Source organism: Microtus pennsylvanicus, chromosome 10, assembly GCF_037038515.1.
Source record: "Microtus pennsylvanicus isolate mMicPen1 chromosome 10, mMicPen1.hap1, whole genome shotgun sequence".
NCBI classification, from domain to species: Eukaryota; Metazoa; Chordata; class Mammalia; order Rodentia; family Cricetidae; genus Microtus; species Microtus pennsylvanicus.
This window is the reverse complement of record NC_134588.1, coordinates 29,805,301-29,824,228: the sequence shown is the minus strand read 5'-3', so window position 1 is coordinate 29,824,228 and position 18,928 is coordinate 29,805,301. Positions and strand designations below refer to the sequence as shown.

At 54.0% G+C, this 18,928-nt stretch overlaps 1 protein-coding gene across 3 annotated transcripts in view; it reads right to left on the bottom strand.

Annotated features, from left to right (window-relative positions):
• Syt2 (synaptotagmin 2) overlaps positions 1–18,928 on the bottom strand; it is a 113,083-nt gene that overhangs the window by 43,526 nt on the left and 50,629 nt on the right. Inside the window, exon 1 of one of the 3 annotated variants that reach the window (XM_075988059.1) lies at positions 7,405–7,480. The exons of 1 other annotated variant lie outside the window; for it this stretch is intronic. The gene's annotated coding sequence lies outside the window, so the exon portion shown is untranslated. Of the gene's footprint in view, positions 1–6,279; positions 6,755–7,404; positions 7,481–18,928 lie in introns of those variants that run through there. One more of the 3 variants, XM_075988058.1, reaches the window with a different exon arrangement.

Below are 18,928 nucleotides of genomic sequence, written 5' to 3'. Positions count from 1 at the left end.
GTGACCTTGGCCAGGCAACTTCATATTTGGGGCTCTTGATGAGATTATATTTGGGAGACATGTGGGGAGTGATCCCTAGGAGTCCTTTCTAAGGCCCTGAGTAGTTCTGAAATAATTCACTCCCCTCTTCCAGCCTGCCAGTCACCCCACATGACCAGGTAAAGAATTAAGGGGCAGTGGGCATCTCCGAGTTGCTGGCTTTGGGTGTGGACAGCCTGGTCACCTCACAGTCTTTGGTAGATGCAGGGGATCTATGAGAGGCCTGTGGCCTAATCGTCAATCCCATACTGTCAGAGATTCTGCCGGCTAATTGTCCCATCTCAGGAAGCAAAGGGACAGGCGCTCTCCCAACAGCAAAGATGCCGGATGTGATGTGGAACCAAGGTCTTGATCCTGAGCCGCCCACTCTGTGCTGTTGGCATGGCAGGGAGGGAAAGGCTTCACCTCAGCCTGTCCAGGGCTCTCAGCCAGGGCATTCAGGCTTGAAGGGAGAACCTCTGCCCTGCTCTCTGCTCTGCCATCAGGGCTCAGCAGCATGGCAGTGCCTTGTCTTGGCACTTCTGAGCACAAAACCACCAAGCCTTTCCCTGGACAAATGAAAACCAGAAAATGAGCAACCAAATTCAGCCAAAGCCACCCAAGAAGCCGAACAGCCTCACTGGGAGATCAGCCCACGAGGTCTGGTGCCAGGGGCTCAGTCAGGACATCTGCGTGTGTCCAGAAGGGAGGCAGGAAGAGGCCATCCTGTGGGTGTGCCAGGCCTGCTGGCTCTGCCAGACCGTCATGCATCGCAGAACACTGGGGGAGACGTGAGAAGACCGACCCCCTTCATTGCGTTTTTAAGAGGGCACTACTGGGATCCAAGGTAAGTGGAGAGCTGTAGTTTGTCTACAATCACTCATGGGCGGTCGGCCATACTCCGTCCTTCCTATCAAATTCCCTCACATCTTGCCTCACCCACTCCCAGCACTGAGCCCTTCTCTTCAACATGCTCTCGTCTGTTTTAGGAAACACCCAACAGTGATCCCGGATGCATCTTACAGTGTCATCTTCACGTCTCTAATATCTTCCAGGGTCTAGGTAAATATTAATACAGTAAATCCTCACATCACTCCTATGGGTTTCAAACTACTTTATTTCCACTTTTACACACAGGGAAACTAGGATATTAAAATAGTTTAGTCAAAGCCCCCCTGACAAAACCCTGGAGGAGCTGGAATTTGCACAGCGGCCATCCACCCAAATACCTAGCCTTAACACCAGTCGGCCACTGGGTCCAGTCACACTCAAGATGGCCAGAGATCCCGTGGGTTCCAGGAGTCAGGAAATGTGCTAGTGCTGGGAGCCTCATGTCGGAGGGAAGGTCAGGGGCCAGGCTGCAATCTGTCCCTGGCAGGCAGCTACCCTCAAGTCCGAGCTGAAGGCACACTTGGAGTTGGCAACCTCATCCTCCACACTGCAAGCGGCAGCTTTGATAGAAGCAACACTCCTATTGATGGCTTCTTGATCTCTCCTGCTGGGGCTGGTGGCTGAGACCAGTGTTATTCTAGGGTCAGGTAACAATGCTGCCAGATCTCAGAAAGTGGGCAAGTTGAGCTGATCACCTCCCATGGGTACCCACCCAGGTCCTGCAGATTCACTAACTTCTGGGGATTCCCACAGCTGAAGCCCTTCCTTATCCCTCACAGAGACCATCCCGCTGGAGAAGAGCCCTGTTAGCGCAGAAAAACCACATCTGCCTCCAAACGCACCCTTTGTTAAATTGCTATGACAAGAGTCCACGAGCCACGTAAATCAAAAGAAGCCATTCAAACAGTTGGCAGCCGCCATGGGTCCAAGAATGTCATTTCAGCGGAGGGAGGCGACATGATCCTGTCCTCTTCTGGCCCCTCTGCAACTTCAGGTCAGAGAAAATGGAGCAGGGTTGTGACAGGAAACCATGCAAAGGTGGCGTGACGAAGGCAAAAGAGAAGGCGTCTCTGCCTCTCCTGACCTGCCAAGGACACGCACATCTGTCCCTGGGTTTGGGGACCCAGATAAGGAAGCCTGCCTGTCTGCGCCTTTGCAGTATCTTCTGCAGGCCGCTCAATGGGCCATCTGCTGCCAGACCTGTCTACAAAAGCCTCAAATCCCATCTCTCCAGGGGGCGGAAGCTGGGGATGCATCTGCTTACAATAAAGGGAACCTATTAGGGGGAGAGGGTTGCCAGGACGTGTGGGCCAGACCAGACCAGCTCAGGGTGCACCCCGACACACAAAGGGTTATTCACTATGGGGAGCCCATAGGAAGCAAGACTGGGTCCCCGACGCTACCCTCCCTGCCCCCACCCGAGTCCTGCTGTCCTCTGCCGCTGGGCAAATATTGACTTTCTTTCACTTGGCCAGCGGTGGAACTAAGAGCAAAGCCCTGACTGCGGTCTTCCTCTGGGAGGCAGAGCAGGCTGGCAGGCTGGCAGCTCCCGGCAGCAGCCATCCCAGATGGGTCAAGAAATCAGAGCCGGCCTTAGAATCAGATGTCTGTCCTTTGGCCTTTGTTTTGTCTCCACTTCCAAGCCAACGTGGGCATATTCTCACGTTCTGGCTGCCCTGCTGCTGCAGGTGGCATGTCTAGATTGAGAGGGGAGGAACGGGGTGGCTGGTGTGTGGAGATCTGGACTGGCACCGGGGAACTTCGTGCTAGCCCTGTATTCTCCTAAGAACTCAACAGTCTCATCGACAAGAAGGTTCCTTCTCAGGACCCGCTGTCCTTCCTGCCTTCAAAGCGCTGTACCTCGTGCTCTGATGCTATAAGAAATGGAAAATAACTGTCTTCTGCTTAAGGAGGAAGATGGAAGGAGAGAGCGAGGGCCCCAAAGTGCTGACTCAGCTCCGCCGCCGGTCCTAACACTTGGTGTGATACTGGGCAAGGAGCTCTCCCTCTGCGTCTCAGTGCCCACAATCAGAGATAAAGGAATGAATGGAGACGGCCCCCAGGCCCATCTGGGTGCCCAATTCTGACGTCCCCTTACCCAATAACCCCAGCGCGCAGCAACGCCCTGGCTCCATCTGCATTTCCTCCAAGACTTCATTCCTCAGCCTTGTCTTACAGGAACCTTGAATGGAAGGGTGCTGCCCTCTCTCCTCACAGACAGCCTCATTCAGCCAGTCATCCCATGGCTGAGTTTCCCCACCAGAGGCCCTGTGCCCAGGGCAGGCACACTCCAGGGTGCAGAGCCCAAGGACAGAGGAACCACAGTACACTCTTGAATTCCTGTATACGGCCGCAGCTGCAAGACAGTGAACTCTGATCTCCCTCTGTATGACCGAGAGCCCCAGGCAGTGCCTATGGTAATAGTAGGTATGCCTAAATTCCACGAGGATTCCACGAATTTTACATAAATTATCCCCATGTGTTCTTAAGAACCCTAAAAGGCAAGGAACATGATCCCCATTTCACAGATGAGACAAATGAGGCTCAGAGACATAAAAGAACTGGCCTAAATCTACAGTTCCTAAGGAACCTCTAATCTTAGCCATCAGGACTCGCTGGACATGGTCATCATCTCTCCCTAGCTCAGTCACAAGATGGACACCAAGGGTAGTGAATATTAGATGCCCGAATGACCCCAACAAACCTCCCAACAGCCAACAGGACCAGCACTGATTCTCCTAGCTGGCCTTCCACTTCACAGCAGGAAGCTGAGACCCAGAGACAATGTTAGCACACACAACAAGTGGGGGGGGGGGTAAACCCTGCCCCTCCTCTCCCCTCGCATCACGCCTGCACAGTCCAGTGTGGCCTCCGGACCCTGGCAGTCCTCCTGGTCTCTTTTCTGTGCTCTCAAGACGTCCAGCCTGGCCCCTCCAGCCATCAGTTAGCTCACTCCTCGATGGTTCTGTCATAAGCACAGGAGAGACCAGAAGCGGTATTGGCTGAGGAAGGCAGAACTGAGGTGAAGGAAGTGAGAGTGTAAAGTCAGGGTCTCCTCCCCATGAAGCTCCTACTGCACAGTGCCTGGTGGCTGAAGGGACAGGGACAGCTGCTCCCACACCCTGGGGAAGCTTTGGGCTCCTTGGGGTTGATCATACTGCAAGTTCCCTAGCCCTCACCCTGCCCCCCAAGGCCACTGCTCCCAGCTGCCCCACTGCCTGCTTGCCCAGGGCTTTGACTGATACAATGAATAATGGCCATGACTCTTTGGCTCTGCTGGGAGCCACACTGTATTAAGCACTTCCCATGTTTCTTCTTTATTGCCATAGGAACACTAGAATCCTGTCACCTTTATCTCTATGTTTTGCCGATGAAGTCACTGAAGTGCAGAGATATAAAGGCACTCACTCAAGGTCACCAAGTAGTAGCCAGCAGAACGGGGTCTCCAGAGGCGGAGCCCGGGAAAGGGGTCCTATTTCTTAGAGTTTGACTCAAGGCATCTCTGGGGATAGGAAGCAGGGAGGAGCCATGCATTGGGAGTTCCAGAAGCCATCTGCTCCCATCAAACACCTTTCTGGTATCCAGGCACCAACCCTGACCTCCAGACAGTCTTCGGAGATGGATGGGTTCTGGGGCATTCTCTGGCTCGACTTGCTTCATAAACAGGTGGGGAAGAGGTTTGTCCAAGGACACATAGGCTCACACAATGGGAAAGCAGAGCCTGTGAACTCAACCTAACTCTCTTGTTTTCACCCAGGAGTCTTGCTACAGCACCTGAGACCCAGTGCCAGGCTAGGGACTCATTTCAGCTGAAGTCCCAACAGGTTCTTCCCGAGAACCTCAGTGAGATGTACAGGCAGTCCAGGCTAGGCAGTGGGCTGTGACATCTCACGCTGGAGAGCTTCCTAAGCAGGGGACTCTTGAGGTGACCGGACAGCAGAGCAGGCAGCATGACCTTGAGAAGCCTCTGAAGCGCCTATCCACCCCAGGGACCCGCTCTCCAGGAAGGCTATACCTGTGCAGAGGGTGGGTACGCAGTTCTGGGCTGACTCGGGCCTGCCTTCCTCCCAGGCTGAAGACTCTATGAGGAACAGCAGTAAGAGGACAGGCTGTAGGCCTCCACCCACTGGGAAGCTTAAAAGGCTAGCCTTCTGTGCCTGCTTCCTCTTCCCCTTCGGTTGGGACAGCAGGTGTTAGGCTTGGAGAGACCCCAGATCCTCACATGCCCCAAATCCCCAATTCCAGATCAAAAGACTAAGGCCCAGCGTGGTAAATGAGTTAGTTACTCAAGGTCAGCAAACAGGTCAGAATGGAAGCCTTCTGACTCCCCCTGGGGTTCTGAGTTCAGAGTTTCACACTGCCACCCCTTTCCCCTCAAGTGTGCCTGCACAGTGCTCTCTGCAGAGGCCAAGAATCCAAGGCAGTGAATTCCCAGACACAGAAGCTCGGCAGGCGTACTCATGGGCTCGTTCACCAGACGGCCTTTCTCCTCATTCTCCCCTGCATCGTTCCCCTTCCTGTGTGGTGCGCAAGCCCCCTACATCCTACTGAGACTCCCAGAGGTCCACCATTTGTCCAAGGTCACACAGCAAATCCAGTAGAGCGCTGCTGCCCACTCTCCCCTTCTCCTGGGCCTCTCCTAGGTCCATGGCTGCCGGCCAGGATCCTTGAGAATACTGATTCCTCCAATGCATAAAGCCACGACACTGGTTGGAGGATGAAAAAGTTCTGGGGAGAGAACAGGGCAGAAAACATGACCGCAGAGTCTGGTCTGAAAAGATCAGGCCCATAAGGGGTGCAAAGGACAGAGAGTCCTGCGTTCTGCGGAGTGCCAGCACCCCCACTGCGCTCCGCTCTGCGCCAGGGGGCTCCAAAGCTCCACCGTGCACGCACGTGGGATCCTCCAATTCATCCTCATTGCGGCGGGGGCGAGCAGGGTCCCCCACGCCCTGCTCAAGCTTCTCACCGCATACCCACTCATCCGCCCTCCAGGGTACTTCTTCCCACGGTTTCTAAGCTGTGAGTGCCCTCGCTTCCTAGCAAGCTCCCTGTCCCAGCACAGATGCGCTATCCTAGGCACAGCACTAGAACAGGTCGAGGTGGAGAGGTTCCTAAGATATTCAGGACATCTCCCCCGGGACAAACAAGTGGATTTCCGGAGCCCGATCTCACCAGGGGCTGGTCTTGCACTTAGTTTATACCTTAGTCAAGTGATAAACCCAGAAAGTCATGGTCTCACTTGGTGACCCAGCATCAGGGGTCTAGCACCAGGCCCTGGGAAGCTGCTGGTGTCCTGGGTGTGGCCTCACTTGGGACTGCGGGGCGGCATGGGATGGCCTCGCAGGGTGCCCTGCTTGGGCTCCCTCTTACCCAGGGACGTTCCGGGAGCTGATCAGCGTGGGCTGGTGGTGGAGAAGGCAGCGGGAGCCTGCCGCCCCGAAGTCCAGGTCCCCTCTTCCCACTCCCGCGCCGGCCGGCCAGCGCTGCGGCTCTCCTCCCGCTCCCTCGCTCGCTCGCGCGCTCTGCAGTAGTAACAACCTGATCCGCTTCCCCCGCCCGCCAATTGAGATGCGCCTCACATCCGCCTGCACACGCGCGTGCGGCCCCTCAGAGGCGATCCCCGATCCTGATCCCAATCCGGATCCTGGGGAGCAAGGACCTGCACCTGCACCCCCACGCCCCTTTCTTCAGCCAGGACAGTATGCAGAGGGTGGCAGAGAAGGGGCCATCCCGGAAAGATGCTGCCTAGAATCAGCGGGCAGAGGGGTTTAACCCCACGCAGCCATTCAGAAGTTGCAGGCCGGGCAGCTCAGATCCTGGAACCGCATGGGGCTCCCCCAGCTCTGGCTCTGCGGAGAATCCCCGCCGCCCGCGCGCACAGTGCCCTCCTACGACACTCCCCACCCGCCCCGCCACCGCAAGCTTTTCCAAGCTTCTCGGTGCTGAACAGTGGTTGGGGGAGGGGACTGAGAGAAGGGGACCCCCGCCTGTCAGAACTGCGGGGAAGAGGGGAGAGGAGTGACGTGCTTCAGGGATACTGATCAAGGTTTTCCTGAGTCAAGGGAAAAAAGAGAAGGGAGGGGGAACAAAAGGTGTACACCGATAAGAGGGAAGGAGGGGGTGTAGTCGAGGGGGCACTGCACCAGGTCTCTAGAGGGTGGAGACAGGACAGGGTGGGGGTGGGGTGGGGGCTTTCCACAGGTAACTAGGGGAGGGGGAATGCGGAAGAAGAGAAGCTATCCTTGAAAGGGTAGTCTCCTGGAGCCCTCCCTGCTTGCCCCAAATCTTGCTTGCTTCTTGGGCTAGGTAAGGCTTCCACAAACCCCGATTGGGGATACAGAGTAGGAAGTGACAGGGAGGCTTGGAACTGGGGTGCCCTTTCTTCCCCGGTGTTTTGGTCTTGCCTTGTGCCTCACGCTCACTTGCCACCTCTCACCCCCCCCCCACACACACACCCAGCTGCTAAGACCTCCTCAAGTGGCAACTCAGGCTTACCAAGACCATCCCACCCTGGCTCAAGTCCGTCCAGCTTGCTCCACCTTCTGCCGCAGCGTTCCCCTCCCCTCCTGTTCAGGACACTAAGTAACACAAATTCAGGACCAGCAGCAGGAAGTGATCAGATGTGTGCTGGGAGAACTGGTTTAGGTTTTCCAGGGTTTCCCAGGGCATACCTGGGGGAGATGGGAAATTCCCAATCTACCATCGACCCCCTCTTCTTCCTCTCCCTGTCCCCAGCCCCAAGACTGTATCACGCCTAGCCCAGCGACTGCGGGCTCCTGCAGCATTGCTGCTCTTTGTGGGGGCTAGTACCTTGTTTTAGAATGGCGCTGCTTGCTGAAGGCCCCTAGGCTACTGAAAAGCTAACTCTGGGGGATTCCGGGCAGCATGCCTGGGCAAGAGCATGCATGTGTCTGGACACCTGGCAGGGGCTGCACGTGGATGCTGGGAAGGGTGCTCCCGGGTGGCCATTCTTCAGAAAGAAAGCCTGACCTGAGGGTCCAGAGTTCAAGGTCAGAATATACAGAGTACTAGGGGATGCTCTCAGATTAGAATACAGGGTTTCCTGTAGCTAGGAGTGCCCAACAGCATCCTGCCCTAGAGGACCCACACCTGCATGGTGGGAATGGGTAACATGAAAGATGCCTGGAGCTTACTCAAAACTGCTGCCGTGCGATTGGGTCTAAATCAGAGACGTCCAGCTGTAAGGCTGAATACCTGTTTACTTTACAGGCTGTCTCTACGTGCCTGTGCCCTCCTAGGGTGGAGGGACAGCAGAATTCTGTTGGTACTGAAAGAGTTGTTATCTGCAGGCAGGGAGCTGGGGGGCGTGGCCTCTGAGGATGGCATCTACAGTTGGCTCCTTTCCCTACAGGGGTGCTAAGAACAAGCTGTTTTACAAACTCATACTGGCAGCTTCAGAGTGAGGCAGGAATAGATGTCCCTCAAAATGTGGGTGACTCAACCAAGGAGTCATGATGGCCCAAGGCTGAGCCTTGTGATTCTAGATGCTGATCTTTCCCTAGTCCACATGGGCTAAGTACATATCTATACACTCTCCCTCCTCCCCAGGTACTCCTCCCATCCAATTGTCCTCCATCTTGTTCTATACCCTCCCCCTTCTCCCCATGTACTTCCCCCATCCAATTGTCCTCCATCTTGGTCTTCCTGCAAGTTTCCTGCCCCAGAGCCTCAAGGTGCCGCCCCCTTCCCACTCTCCAGTTTCACCGGGTTCTACCCTTGCCCACATCTCTGCCCTCAGCTGTCTACACTACCCTGTAGGACCTAAAAGGGCCATGCTCTGCCCTGTTGCAGGACCTTGGCACATGCTGTGCTCTCAGAACTGGGCACTACCCTCTTTCCCCTCACCCTCTCACCATGTCAGCCCCACCCCCTCACTGCTAGCCTCAGTTTCCTGCCCCTCCCCCTCCTGTTTTCACCCTTTATACTCTTAACTGTAGTCTCCCTGAGAGGCCTTCCGTTGATCTAGCCTACACTTACACACACACACACACACACACACACACACACACAGAGAGAGAGAGAGAGAGAGAGAGAGAGAGAGAGAGAGAGAGAGAGAGAGAGAGAGAGAGGATCCTCAGTAAGTACAGGCAGGAGGCTAAGTGTCCTCAAATGCCAGGGCTTGCCACGGGTACCTGGTGTGTGACTCGACTATGCAGCCCCTCACCTGCAACATCAGAGTTTAACTATAAAGCGGGTCTGTTATCCTAAGGACTAAGGGAATGGTGGGTGTAAAGAGCCTAAGGCACTCCCTATAGATGCTCGCTCCCGCTGGTGGAGGAATCAAGCCTTCCTCTACTTCCAGCTTCTGCCTGGGACACTGAATCCTCACCTGCCATATCTCCCCTTTCCGTAACACCTCACTTAGTGGCTTGAGAGCCCCTGACTTCTGTCCTAGACTTCCTGGGGAAAAGCAGACTGCAGCTGGTACCTGCTCTTCTCTTCGCCTGGCTTCAAGGCTTCTTCACCCCTTCAAGGCTGCCACCAGTTTCCTGCATTCACCCTGAGGTGGCCCCAGGTGCCAGCTCAAACCAACCCAACTCCCAGTCATGGCCACGCCTTGTCTGACCCAGGAGTGGCCAGGGAAAGGGCTGTTGCCTCCTTCACACCAAGGTCACTCCCAAATGCTTTGAGCAAAGTGTCTCCCTTCAGGTCCAACGAGATAGCAGCTCTAAGCCCCGCCCATACCGACAGGGAGCTGCCCTGCCTCTTTTGCCTCTAAGCAGCATGCCCCCTGCCTGTTTCCAGAGCTCTGGGATGGAATGGGGGTGGGGATCGTGCACAGAAGGGGTACCCTGAAACCCCGCTCTGCATTCCCCCCTGTAGCTGCTCAGGTGTCCTCCTTCCTGTCTGTGTCACCTGAGCTGGCAGCTCCTCCCCCAGGCTTTACCCCAGGAGCACACCACAGCTGGTTCCCTGCCTGCAGAAGATCCCTTGCTGGAAGTTAGCCCCCACCCCACCCCAGGCTTCCCAGGAACAAGGGCAGAGGGATAAAGGCGAGGTGAGAGTACTCGCAAAGAGCTTCAACTCCTGCAGATGCCACCAGGATCATCACAAGAGCGGACAGAGATCCTCTCCTCCTTCACGTCCCCTCCCTCCTTCCACCCATTCTAGTCACTAAGCCCCCAGACCCAGAAGCATCCAGCTTCACGGTTGAGAAAACTAAAACTCCCAAAAGGCAAAGGACTTGCTCCAGCCTCCAGAGCCAGGGCCCAAGCCAGGATTCAAGCCCTGATCTGTGGGTTGGGACAGCCACCCACTTCCCCGAGAGAGACAGGACAGTCCAACACTGCCACCAATTTTAGTATCTTCCTGTCACAGCTTCACTTCCAGCTGTACTCGAAAAGGATCTCTAGATCTCCCCAAGGAGGGCTTTTCCTAGACATGAGCAGCAATTCCCAGTTCACCTATGCAGAGAACGTTTGGCAAAGGGGCCCTGAAGAGGAAAAGGAAATTGGAGCTGTGCACTGAGCCTTTCTCCAGAGAATTCAAAAAGACAAGTTAAAAGTTCCACTGTTGTGGGAGTGCGGTACCAGGCAAGCCTAGCCACCTGAGTGAGGGGGCGGGAAGGGCTAGCCCACACACGGTGACCGCTATTGCCATCTAGTGGTCAGAACACCCACACAGCCTGTGTTGGATTTTTCCTGCAGAGAAAAAGAGAAGCAACCTGGAACTTTCTGTCCCACATTCTTTGCATAAGCATTCCCGAGGATGCACTGTGTGTCACACACACTCTACCAGGCCTGGGAATGACAAACTGTAGGTCACAGTCCCTACTAGCGGAGGGAGGCACAGGAGCTGCAGGATGGGGTGCGCCCATAGGATGGGGCGCTTCCCTGGGACCTCAGCAGGGCCTGCTCTGGAGAAACTCCCAAGGCAGACAGCCTCTCACTGGCACCCAGAGCCCACCTTTTGCTGATTCCAGTGAGAAGGCAAGGATGTTCAGCCTTGTTCAGGAGGCCGAGCAGGGTGGGAAGGAGTCATGGGAAATGGAATGGGACTCAGGAATCATCAGGGGCGTGAACTCAAAGGGCCTTGGAGGTCAAACTGTGAGCAATGAGTTACTGTAAAGGCTGACATCAGGGCTAGGCTTGGAGGCGGGGCAGCCAGGGAGCCCCAGACAGAACGCAGCCAGTACTGCACAGGTATGGGACAGATGACAGAGGTGGCCCCTGGCAGTGCAGTGTGAACATAAAAGGCAGGATGGACTTGCATGACTAGAAGGCTCCAGCTGAATAAGATGTTGCCCTGGGAAGCAAGGGAGAGCTGGGCACGCAGGGCATTCTGGGGCTCTGCAGTGTCTCGCTGCAGTGAGAGTGGAGAGTGAGAGTGAGAGTGCAGAGGGATTGTGGGATATGAGTTTGGCTTGGGGCATTCCCAGTTTGGAAGCCTGGACTGCAGTCTGGGGGAAATACCGTACAGTCACTCAGACGTGCAGATGTGGAGTTTTAGAGAGAGGCTCTGGACAGGAGACATGCCTTTCGAAGTCACCTACTCTTGAATCCTAGTGGAAAACCCAAGCCCACGACTCAATTCTGTCCTGGATCACGGGGCTCCAGCTCTGGTTGATTCTCTTTCCCACCTCTCCTCCTTTTGCGTTTTGATTCCTAAGCCAGCAATACAAGCCCTTAACTAACAGTCCATGGAAATATGTCCCTCCCCGGTGCAGAATACTCTCGTCTCTTTGCATATACGGTTTGACGTCTCAATGGCATCCTTCTAACTGGAAAAAAAACAAACAAAGAGCAACAAAACCCCTGGCATCGCTCTCTCCCAGGTGCACACAGTCAATGTGCGGCTTTCTGACCATGAAGGCCCTTCCTCATGGGCTCATCTGATCACTCGGCACCCATGTCTCTGGCCCCAGACTCCAGCGCATCTGTGCCCACACCCTGCCCACACCCTGCACAGCTTTCTGGTCCACTCGGTCACCTGTCAGAGCGCCTCACCCCCACCCTCAACACCCAGACTGCATGAACTTCCTTCTGTCAAGACTGACAAGGGTCAGTCTCCAAAGGCTTTGCTGGTGCATTGTGGGTTCTTTGCAGTTACCCCACTCACCCAGCACAACAGAGGCGCATGGTAAACACTTCGTCATCCTTAACTGCTGACCTGGTATCAGAGACTAGGGAGAGGGAATTCATCCAGGACAGCGGTGGGGCCTCATTTCAGGACCTTTTTCCAGGTAAGCCACACTGTGAGACTCTGTCTGGCAGTGAAGTGGAGGTCCTGGACAGGGAGGCAGGAACCTGGGACCTGGCTGTCACTGACTTGCTGGGTGACCTTGATTAACTCACTTTCTCTCTCTCTCTGGGTCACATCCCAGCCTGTGTCTTTATCAGAAGGGTCAGTGCACAGTGGTAAGATGGTCACTGGGGCCTCCAGGCATGGACAGCCTGCTTTTAGCCACCCTCCTCCCATTCCAGCCTCAAAACGGGGAAATTAATTGAGTGTTCAAGCTTCTTCCCTTGCCCAGCCACCGCCAAGCTTACTGGGAAATTAGGGTGACATTGGTGCAAATAATTGAGTGTCTTTCCCAAAATGGTCTTCAGGCCCCGCTGCCTTAGCTGCTGCTTAAATAGATGAGCTAATTAACTTAACTAATTGCTCCCAAGGTCTAATATTTTCAGTCACATGACCCAAGAAGACACATTCTCCGTGGCTTTTCTGCTGCCCGCACTCCCCCACTGACGGACCAGCTTCCTGCTGGGTTGGGGACAGTCACTGCACCCTGCATTCAGGCCAGTTCTTATGGCTGGACTCTTGGCATCAGAGTTCACCTGCCTCAGTTTACCTGCCAATTCCCCATTCACTCAGCAACTTATGGTTAACTGTCTGCTCCATGAATCAACTGTAGTGCTTTGGCTGAGGAGTCAGGGACGGACGAAGTGGTACCCTCATGGAGTGCTTGGCTTGCTTGCACAGGTGACACTAGCCACTCACCGCACACATGCACACATGCCTTGATATCTGTGATGCAACAAGTAATAAAAAAAAATATGGGGCACTGCTGTGTAACAAAGGTGACTAGGTTTCTCAGAGAGACCAAAGGGGGCTTCCTGGAGGAAGAAAGGCTTGACCTCATTTGAAGACACAGCAGAGAAGAAACACTGTAGGCAGATTGCCTGGACTCTGCATAATCCAGGAGAGATGCTGAAAGCTGGACCAGGTGACCCGGGATGGAAAGAGAAAGACGTGGTTGGCTCTGGGATTGGACTGGGTGTAAGAGGAGAGAAGGAGAAGCATTCAGAGTAATTTGGGCTGGGGACATGGCTCAGCGGTTAATGGTATATACAGCTAGCTCTTCCAGGGGACTGGAGTTCGAGTCCCAGCTCCCATGTCAGGCAGCTCACAACTATTGTAACTCTAGACCTAGGGGGATCTGACACAGGTGACCTCCTGGACGACTTTACACACATGCACATATCCACACCCACACCCTCTGTCTGATTCACACCTGGGATCCCAACTGAAGAAAGTCGAAGGTCTGAGCCTGGGGTAGGGCTTGGACTTTCCAGGGCTGTGAAGGGCCCAGGAGGAGGGCTGCAGCCACACTCAGATGACAGAGATGCTTCCTGGCACTTGGACAGTGTTGTCAGTGGCTCTAGTACACAGTGGCACTGGGGAGAGGAGTGGGCTTTGGAACACTTACTCATGTGTGCGCTTGTGTGTGCACTCGCATGCACACACACATTTATATCCACATGTTCACATCCCCACTCCCCCCCACACACATGCACACACACACATTTATATCCACATGTGCACATCCCCACTCCCCCCCCCACGCACACACACACATTTATATCCACATGTGCACATCCCCACTCCCCCACACACATGTACACACACACATTTATATCCACATGTGCACATCCCCACTCCCCAACACACACATGCACACACACACATTTATATCCACATGTGCACATCCCCACTCCCCCACACACATGTACACACACATTTATATCCACATGTGCACATTCCCACTCCCCCCCCACATGCACACACACACATTTATATCCACATGTGCACATCCCCACTCCCCAACACACACATGCACACACACACATTTATATCCACATGTGCACATCCCCACTCCCCAACACACATGTGTACACACTCACATATGAGTGTACTTGCAGGAGGCAGGGGACACACCACACAAATTCTGTTCTCACCTCTCGGCTGCCTTGAATAGCTACTGGATGACTTCATTAGTGAGTCAGGAGGAAGCCACTGGCCCCTGTTGAGAGCCCTCTGGCTGGGTTTCCCTCAGCATGTTCCAGCCCTCCTTGCCTTGCCTCTGGGCCCTACATGCAGCTCTGCCCCAGCTGAGTGACCTTGGCTAAGCGTCTTCTCCTGTGACAAAGGGACTGGGTAAGGTGATCTCTAAGCTCTTTTCAGTCCTGATAGTCCATAGGTTTGCAGCTCTAAGCTGGGATACTAATAGTGGGTGGATGGAAAAGGCGCGCGCACACACACACGCACACACACACACCTTTTTTTTTTTTGGATACAGTGGAGAAAATTAAAAACACATCTCACTCTGAACGGAGCCAGCAATGAGCATAATGGGTTTTAGCTGCAGGTTCTCTGAGTCCTCGACATGAGCCACCTCTCAGCCTGGACCCCTGTCCGCTGCCCTCCCTGTCCGCAGTCCAGAACTCTGTGGCAGGAGAGCTGAAGCCCCTTCTCCCACCCTGGGCTTCAGGGCTGTGAGCGCAGCTGCCAGAGGGGGCGAGGAAGCGGCAGCCCCTGGTGTGCTGGAAGAGCGCCCGTTTTATACCGGGCAGCGGGCATTTCAGCGGTGCTGCATTGCAGTGGTCCAATTTTTTTTGTTGTTGTGGATGTTAGTTTTTTATCCCAAAAGTCCTCATTTTCTGGGGAACTATGAATCCAAATGCCTTCAAAAGGGGGTGACCAGACTGCCTGGGAATATGTTAGCTCCTTCCCATCAGGGATACCAGCCTGCCAGTGAAGAGTCCCTGGACCCTGCTCTTGATAAAACGGGAGGTCTGGGTCGGAGGAACATAAAGTGGCTGATTTTCCCTCCATAAATGCCAGGCACAGACTGAACATAACTGTTTGTTGAATTAGAGCATTTCTGAGCTTCCCGGTCCTTGGGGGTCGGGGCTTGAGGCTCCTCCACACAGAGGCTTGGATGCGGCTGGGCTCAAGGAGGATCAATCACTCTCTCCTAATGAACTTCCGCAGGGGGCCGCAGCGCCCCCTTCTTTCGGAGTACCAAGTACACTGTAAACTGCAAGGGTTGGGGAAGGCATGCACGCGGCAGGGACCCCCTCCCACTGCCTGGCACACCGGTTCCCTACTCTTAGCCTCTTCTGTTACAGTCAGGGAATGCGGGCTCTGCATTTCCCTTTAGAAAAGCAATGAAGACCAGGTGCAGCAACACAGGCCTGTAATCCCCAGTTCCTCGACAGTTGAGGCACAAGCATCATGAGTTCAAGGCCAGCCTGGGTTATATAGTAAGAGTCTGTCTATCTATCTATCTATCTATCTATCTATCTATCTATCTATCTATCTATCTATCAATAAATAAATAAACACACTAAGCTCAATCAGTTATGAAAATAAATCCAAAGAAGGGCTGCATTAAATCAGGGGCAGACTTCTCCCTCTTGCTTGACGCTTCCCTTCCATCTCCCTCAGAGAAGGGTTCCAGCTGAGGCAGGACTCTGGCTGCCCTGGAGAGACACCAGGGTCACTTAGCTGACAGGGAGAAAGACGCAGAAAGAGACAGCTTAGACACAAGGTTGGAGCTGAGGCTCTCGGCGGATAAGTGTAGGCATTCCCACCTCAGAAAAGATAACAGACCCGGCTTTGTGTGCTGGCCCTCGGGTGCCTACTGGGCTCAGGCAGTGTAAGCACTACAAGGTCCCAAACTCTCTCCCCACAACCTGGAAGGGCTGGGAGAACCCCGGCTGCCCTTCGTGGTGTTTAGTCTCTCTCAGGCACAGATGGCCGTAGCTCAGGGGCAGCCAGGCTACAACCGAGCCAATCTGGGAACAGCCTGGGGAGGGCTACTGCCAGTCAGCCCATCTGCCGAGCAGGTGACAGCTGCGGACATGTAAGTCGGAGGGACAGGGAGTCTGGTCAACAGGGTCAGAGCTGCTTCCTCTCGGACCTCACCCCCTGCCCAGACTCCCTGGGCACTCTGCCTAGCGTGTAGGTCCTCAGTAAACACAGACGGACGCCTGTCTGCCAAGAGAGGCTGCCCCCACCTCTCACAAGTCCATCAAAACAGGCCAGAGCACAAGGTCATTGCAGATGGAACTGACATCTCTCCTCCCCCGAGATCCAGACAAGAGGATGGGGTAGCGGGATGAGGGTTAGCCATGAAGGGGGATGTCCTCAGGAAAAGCAGAAGCCATGTCACGAAAAACCCAGGCTTGGGCCCCGAACCTGCTGCTTTCTCACTGCTGTGACCTGAGGCAACTTCACTAATTCATCAGAGCCTCCTTTCCTGGAATGTGAAGGAGTAGCAATACCCATATCTCAGGAGGCAGGACTACGTGGCATGCGTGCATGGCCTCAGTGAGCAGTGACTACAGCTAGTCCAGAATGGCAGAGAATGGAAAAAAAAATTTCTTTCCAGGCAGCCATAACCCACTGGCTCCCAGAAATTAAGAGGCATAAAAAATAAAATAAAATAAAAACTCCTGGAATTTCCCACAAAATGCCGATTCCCAGGCTCAATTCCTGATTCAATTGCAATAGGATGAGTTCAGTCTTCCCAGAAGACTCTGAGCTGGCAGTCTATGGGCTACATTTTGAAAACTATCAGGCCAAAAGACAGGAGAGATGGTCCCAAGGCTGCTGCCAAGGGCTGTATGGCTATAGGGCCTTGCTTGCAGGGAGCAGAACTCTGTGCCTGTCTCCCTTCCCCCACCCCTTCTATCAAGCACTGTGGTTCCCTCCCCCGCCAGTCTCACACTTTTGCACCCACCCTACACAAAGCCTCTTGGTAGATCAGCAAGTGCTCGCTGAGTGTCCACTGTGTCTGACGCCGCTCTACCTGCTGAGGAGAGGCAGCAATAAAACAAAAACACACAAACTCCTCAGCAGGCTTGGTGGTACACGCCTGTAATCCCAGCGTTTGGGCAGCTGAGGCAGGAAGATCCAAGCCTATGCCGCACAATCAGACTCTGTCTCAAAGCAAGCACCCTAGTCCTCAGAGACCGTATAAGTTATGCATTTATTGGCATTCGTTCAGCTAATACCCGCTCTGCCAAGCACTGTGCCAGACACTAAAGCTGAGTGCAAAGAAGCTTGTCCCAAGAAACCCAAGGGAGAGACGGCCCTTAGGGACCACCCAAGTCCTTAGGGACTTTGGTTCCAAACCCTAACGCGCAGGGCAGTGTCACGACAACTGCTCTGCCCCCCAAGGCCACCTGCCAGCCTCACCAACTGCAGTGAGAGGAAGCACCTGGAAGATATGGACGACTTGGCCCCTCTCCCTGGCTCACTTACTGTCGCTGCTGGGTACAAACTATTTCTCCCTTCCCCCGATCCAGCTCTGTCCCTCATAACTACATATGAGGGAATGCTAATTCCCCCAAATGCCATGTCAGGCCATCGATAACGTTCCCCTGTGACCGCCCTGCATCACTCTGCAGCCCTCGAGCCACCTGGCAAACAGAACTCAGCCCATGGCCTCAATTTCTCATGCCAACCCCACATCTATCACCAGCCTGCCAGCTCTGCTCTGCGCTCCAAGGGGGCAGGTGTTCAAAGAGAACACTCTGCAGGTGCTGGCCTGCTCCACCAACCCTGCTGGAGTGCTTACTGGAAAATTTAGAGTGTATTTCTTGGTGCTGGGAACTGAATCCAGGGCCTCGTGCTTGCTGAGCAGGGACCACTGAGATTCGTGTGCAGTCTCTGGAGGGTTTGTCAACAAAGGGATTGTTGTGGTTTGTAGGTGAAGCACAAAAGAGCCTCTGATTTGTTCAGAATTGGCTGCAAAACTCACCCAGTAGGGGGTAGAGGTGAGTGGATGAAGAGGCTGGAGACCCCACTTTCTCTGAGCTGAGTGTGCATACTCCCTACTTCTTTCAGCACATACCAAGGTCACCACGAGACATGTCCTGTGGTCCCAGATACTGGCTTTTGGCAAGGGACAAAAGCTGAGTTTGATAGCTAGCTCAGCCTTGACCATCTAAGGTAAAGGCAAGCAGATCAAACAGTTCAAGGTTGGGACCAGAGAGGAGACTAAAAAGGGTGCTTGCCATCAAGTTTGATGACGAGTCTGAACCCCAGGACCCTCAGAATAGAAGGACAGAACTCCTAAAGGTTGTTCTCTATCGGCACATGTGCCCGTGGCACACACACAACACACACAACCACACACACACCACGCACAACCACACACACAACCACACACACACCACGCACAACCACACACACAAATATAAATGTTTAAAAAGAATGCTAAATCTGTCAAATATCGGGATTACAGTGTGGTAAACCCTTAAACCCAGCACTCAGGAGACAAAGGCAAGCAGATCTCTGTGAGTTCAAGGCCAACTTGGCCTACATAGTGAAAGCCTGTCTTGAAAATAACTAACTAGAATGTTACATGAAGTTTGTCATCCTCAGCTGTACAACGAATTCAAGGCCAGTCTGGGCTACAAAAGACACTGTTCCCCCACAAGATAATAATAGTTAGCAAAGTATCTGGTGCACAGTGAGCAATTGTCTGTAATGATAATGGCCATGGTGCCAGGCCTAGAGAGGAAATGCTTGCGGGACCAGTAGGGATCCATGGATATACTCTGTGCATGAACTAGCCGAGTTACTAAACTCCTCTTACGTATTTCCTTCTAATACCAGGATTACGGTTATGTAAACAAAGGATAGCGGTCAAGTTACCTCTGCCCAGCAATAAGCAGGAAGGAACTTGTAATGGTTCGAATGAAAAGGCCGTCCCATAGGCTCATATACTTGGATGCTCGCCTGCCTGCCACCACATTCTCTGCCA